Source organism: Pteropus alecto, unplaced genomic scaffold (assembly GCF_000325575.1).
Source record: "Pteropus alecto unplaced genomic scaffold, ASM32557v1 scaffold39, whole genome shotgun sequence".
NCBI lineage: Eukaryota > Metazoa > Chordata > Mammalia > Chiroptera > Pteropodidae > Pteropus > Pteropus alecto.
In genome coordinates this window covers 4,988,477-4,992,411 of record NW_006443568.1, presented here as the reverse complement: position 1 = coordinate 4,992,411, position 3,935 = coordinate 4,988,477, and positions in this window count along the sequence as shown.

Genomic DNA, 3,935 nt, shown 5'->3' with positions numbered 1-3,935 from the left:
CCCCTCTCGCCCCCGCTCCCGACCCGCCGCGAGGTCCGCGGGGCTCACCGACTGGCCGCTCCCACCCTCTTGCCAGTGCAGGAGCCCAAGGGGGTGTTCTCTGCGCTCCGCGGTGCTCAGCTCCAGCCTCGCAGCCCCTCTCCCCCCACTCCCCGCACAGCCCTGACCCGGCCCCCATCTCTGCCCTTTGACAAAGGAGAGGGAGGACAACTGCCACGGAGATGCCCCTCAGTGCTCCTCTCCTCCCTCAGCCTGGGGGTCCCCACTCCTCACTGCACCCCAGACCCTAAGTCTTGCTGGCTGGGGCAGGAGTGAGCAGACCGGGCTTATCACAGTAGGGATAGAGGGCGAAGTAGGTGCATACAGTAGGTGCTCAGTGTTTACCATGGGGCTGAGAGGAGGGTGTTCTGACTCACTGGAGGGCCTTGCTCTGTGGCCCCTGGCCAGTTTTTCCTCTTCTTTGGGCCTCCATTTTTACCTCCATAAGGAGAGTAACAATGAGCATCTACTAGGTGCCAAGGGCTTTACTTGCATTATGTCGCTTATTTCTCACCTATAAGGCCCGGCTCCACTGTTCACATTTTGCACAGGAGGCGGCTGCAGCTTGGCGAGGTTGCTTGACTTGCCAAGGGCTCACCGCAAAGACAGGATTTGAACACAGGCTGATTTGCCTCCCAAGCCCCTGCTTGACACGACTGTCTCCCTACCTAAAGTGAACTCAGTTACCCTGGGATCCCTGAGATCTTACAATGTGCCTGTGCCAGCTCCTCCCCAGCCGGAGAACAATCTGGAACAATCTCTTCTCAAGAGCAGAGGGAAGGAGGAGTGGCTACAGTCTTCCCACCCCTCATTCTGGCCATGATGAATGCTGTGAGCAGTGAATGAGTAATGACTCTAAAGTGCAGGGGGCTTTGGAGCAGTAGCAAGCAGCCACAGTTAATAAAAGGGTTCGATGACTCCTCCCTGATTACCTTGGGGACATCCACATGCGTACCACTGTCCCCACCTCGGTTGCACACACCATTCTACCCAATCCACTTATTTCTTGGCCTTGGAGTACCAGAGAAATGCCTTCATCCAGCGCCCACCAGCCTCTCCCAAATGAGAGGACCTCTGGAACACCAGGCAGCTAGAGAGGCTCCCCACCCCCACCCTGTTGCCCTCTCCACTCTGAGTCCCAGAGAAACAAGGTTGAGGAGAGAGGCATAGACCAGGGTCTCAAAGCCCCTAAACCAGGTGTTGGGGAGGGGCAGAGGATGTCTCTTCAAATGAGCTCCCTCCTCCCTACTGTCTGAAATTCCACCGTTAGGGGGACATTCCTTTGGGTTTTAAAGGCCTTCTGGTCTGCCAGAGGCCCCTGAACGGGCTAATCCTTTTTGGAAAGGGGACACCTTTGCAAAATTATCCCACAGAACCATCTTCATGATCTCCTTCCCTCCCCCTTTTAGATTAAGAAACTGAGACCCAGAGATGGGAAGGCTTGGTGCATATTCCCAGGGTGAGTCAAGAACAGCAAGAGTCCTCATCTCCTAATACCCATCCCAGGGACTCCTTGCATTGCCTCCTAAATTTCTACTTGGTCACCTTGGAAGGGGTGAGATGGGAGAGGGCTCAGGGGTTCTTGCTGAGCAGTGGAATTTGACTGGTCAGCCCCTTAGTACCCTCAGGCCTGCTCTGCTTTTACTCCTCCAGGCTCATCTGTTTCCTCAGTCACATACCTTTTCCTGGGGTGAGCTTCAGTTGGGACCTCCACCTGTTTGGGATAAGAACTCAGGAACCAGAGCACCTTACTCTCTGTTCTCTCTCTCTCTGCTTTCTCCGTCTCTCTCTGTCTCTCCCCCTCACCCTGGCCCCCTGCAGCTGCTTTTCGCCCCGCCCGACCCCGCCCCATCAGCTGCATCTTGGCCCCTAGGGACCATCTCCGCTCCTCACCCGCCAGGCAGGAAAAGACAACCTGGGAACTACAGGAGCAACTGGAGTCTCCTGAAGCCTCATCGCAGGAGCCAGCAGGAGAGAGGTTATTAAAAGGTCACAGAATCCACTCCTGTCCCTGCTGAGGAGAAAAGGAAGAGGGACAGGGTCTTGGTAGGGTCTGGAGTCTAGTCCAGCGCAGAGGAGAAAAGAAGGCCTTAGCGCCACCTGCTGGTCTCTCCAGGTATAACCCTAGGTAGATGTAGGGCATCGGGAGGGGGAGATAGATGGCTGTGTCTGAGCGTTTGAGAGGGATGGAGAAGGGTTGCTGGAGGAGGGGTCATGAAAGACAGGGAGGATTTGGAGAAATGTGGCTGTGGAGGTGCAACCTTTCCAGAGCCCATGATGCATTAGCTTGGTTCTGGGAAAAGTCCTGATGCTTGAAGCCTGGCAGCCAGTGGAAGCTGGGTTGGGAGTGGGAAGAGCTGGGAGGATTTAGAAACACCCTGGGTTATCTTGGGAGGGGGCTGTCAAGGCCATTTACTTTATATACACCATCTCTTAGCACAGGGCTAAGAGCAGTAGGCACTCATAAGTGTTTGCTGAATGTATGGAATAATTTTGTTCTCATGCATATTTATTAAATACCTATTCTGGAAATACAGCCATGGAAGAATGAATGAATGAATGCATGAACAAGGATCTGAGTAGGGTTAAGGGATGGGCCTCTGTCCTCCCAAGCTGCACTGATAGCCATGGAAGAATGAATGAATGAATGCATGAACAAAGATCTGAGTAGGGTTAAGGGGTGGGCCTCTGTCCTCCATTTGGAGGACTCTACAGACATCTCCTAGGGGACTGACTTGTCACTTACACATTGACACCTGGTGAGATCACGAGCATTTGGATCCTCCTGAGTGTCTAGAGCTTCCCAGAGTCCCAGTACCTAACCCGGACTGCAGGTACCTAAGCCAGATCCAAGGTAAGCATGAGAAGGTTCCTCTTTGCCACCTAGAATGGTCCTGACCCTGTTTAGAGAGCCCCCTAGATACACACACAGGAGAAGGGCAGGAGATTGCTTTGGGGATGTAATACTCAAGCACCTACTAAGAACTTGGCTGTCTATGTAATTTTGAGTCTTAGGCTATAAGTGTTATTAGTTCTCATTCCAGATCTGGAAGCTGAGGCTCAGAGAGGTGTGGGGACCTGCCCTGGGTCACACAGCCAGTGAATTATGGAGTCATGTCTCAAATTTGGTTATGTAGCTCCAAGTTCAGGGCTTGATTCAGTCTGCCTACCACCTCCCTTCACATCTGAGGGCTTCTCAGGTCAGGGGTCCAGGGCTAGGGCTCACTGGAAGACATACATTTTCCTTCCCTGGAAGGCTTAAGGGAGCTTGCTGCTCACAGAGGTAGTTGCTAAGCCCAGGGCCCAGACCACGCCTGAGAAGGGACCCACTAGTTCCCCCAGCACATTACATACAAGAGAGAGGCTTTTTTTGAATCCTCACAACCCCGAGAAATCAGGATTGCTATATCTATTTTACAGATGAGAATACTGAGGCCCAAAGAGAGGAAGTGGCTTGCATGAGTCATGTGGCTGGGAGACACTGGTCTGGCCTGTCTAATCCCCAAAGTCCTCATCACGGCAGTAATGAGACCAGCACAGTTCAGTGTTTCCTGAGTGCCTGTGCCAGGCTGGGGGTTGAGAGCTGAAGACATAGTGATGAACCAGATTGGTCTTAGCCCTTGAGGAACTCCCACAATAGAGAGGGAGAGACACACTCTTAAAATATAGAGAGGGGACTGCCTGCTGGACCAGGAGGCACCAAGAATCCACAGGGGCTGGAAGTAAGCATTAACTTGAAATGCATTAATGGAGGAGATGAGGCCTGAGCTTAATTAGTACTGATAGTCAGGAGGGAACTAGTCAAATGAGGACAAAGGGGCAGAGGGAAAAAGGGATCATTGGGCTGAGGCCTGGGAGAACAGTGTTTATGTGGAGGAGAAGCAGGGGAGGCAGAG